This window comes from Sciurus carolinensis, chromosome 11 (genome assembly GCF_902686445.1).
Source record: "Sciurus carolinensis chromosome 11, mSciCar1.2, whole genome shotgun sequence".
In the NCBI taxonomy this organism is placed as follows: Eukaryota; Metazoa; Chordata; class Mammalia; order Rodentia; family Sciuridae; genus Sciurus; species Sciurus carolinensis.
The window spans coordinates 123,122,796-123,124,357 of NC_062223.1; the positions used below are offsets into that span (position 1 = coordinate 123,122,796).

The window sequence follows — 1,562 nt, forward strand, 5'->3', positions numbered from 1 at the left end:
TTTGGCGGGAGTTCAGGGACTGGGTCATACTAATATCAAGTCTTAAAACAAGAACACAAATAGGGATAGTTGTGATTTTAGTTTACATGTCACACATTCTTGTGATCCTAATGTCCTTGACTACTAACGTAGTGCAAGAGTAGGAAAGAAATGGAGACCACCGTCTGAAAAGACTTGAACTTTGTTTCACCCAAAGTGGTTGGATAATAAATACCTATTTCAAAATTTTTCTTCTCTTCCTACTTAGAATTGTCAGAAGAGAATGGCAGAAGGAAATCATTCTACAAATGACTGAGTTTATCCTGGCTGCATTAACAGACAAATCAGAGCTCTGGCTGTCCCTGTTACTCCTTTTCCTAGGAATCTATGTGCTCACAGTGCTGGGGAACCTGGGCATGATCACACTGATTGGGTTCAGCTCTCACTTGCACACCCCAATGCACTACCTCCTCAGCAGTCTCTTCTTTATTGATCTCTGTCAATCCACTGTCATTACCTACAAGTTCTGGTGAGCTTTGTGATAGAGAAAAACACCATTTCCTACCCTGACTGCATGACTTGGCTCTACTTCTTCACATTTTTGTAATTTCAGAATGTCTCATGTTGACTGCAATGGCATATAACTACTACGTTGCTATCCATAACCCCTTGCTTTACAATGTAGCCATGTCTAATCAAGTCTGTTTCTGGATGGCTGTTAGGGTGTACAGCATGTGCTTGATTTGTGCCACAGTTCACATCATTTACATGCCAAGAGATGCTTTTCTGTAATGATGATATAAAAAATCATTACCTCTGTGATCCTTTTCCATTACTGGAGCACTCCTGTAAATGAGGCAGTAGGTCTATGCTTAAGCATATTTAATATCGTTGTCCCAATTCTGACCATCCTCAGCTCCTACATCTTCATCATTGCCAGCATCCTGCACATTTGCTCCACTGAGGGCAGAGTCAAAGCCTTCAGCACCTGCAGCTCCCACATCTCAGCAGTTGCTCTCTTCTTTGGTTCTTCAGCATTCATGTACCTGTAGCCAACATCAGACACCTCCATGGATCAAGGGAAATTTCCTCTGTATTTTACACTTTTATTGTGCCCATTCTGAATCCTATGTTCTATAACCTGAGGAATAAAGATGTCAAAGATGCCCTAAATAAGCTCCTTATAAAATGAAATTTCCAACTTAAAATGAGTATTTGCTTAGGAAAGAATTATAGAATTTTGTTAAGAAAATAGTCCATTAAGAACAATAAATGTCCACAAGTCATCAGATTATTTCTAGTAGATGATTTTTTTTTGTAAGAAAGTTGTCAGTGGTAAGACTGGATTCATAGGATTAGAACAAGAAAGGCAGCACCCCTCTGGGAGGCTCAGAATCTATCTACCTAGCATGTCCTGCATCATATCTAAATAATTTTTTAAAGTTCTTCAACATCCTCCAGGTGGTTGTTCATCTTTTACATGTTTGGAAGATGAGTCTCTATGGGCAACATTCACTTGCCTAATTCAGAGAATAAATAAATTTTATCATTATCATTTGGTATTTCCATTGCTTTGTGTACCT

At 39.0% G+C, this 1,562-nt stretch overlaps 1 pseudogene; it reads left to right on the top strand.

Annotated features, from left to right (window-relative positions):
- Nucleotides 1–287: 287 nt before the first annotated feature.
- Nucleotides 288–1,171, top strand: LOC124960062 (olfactory receptor 150-like; annotated as a pseudogene).
- The last annotated feature ends 391 nt before the right edge of the window (nucleotides 1,172–1,562 follow it).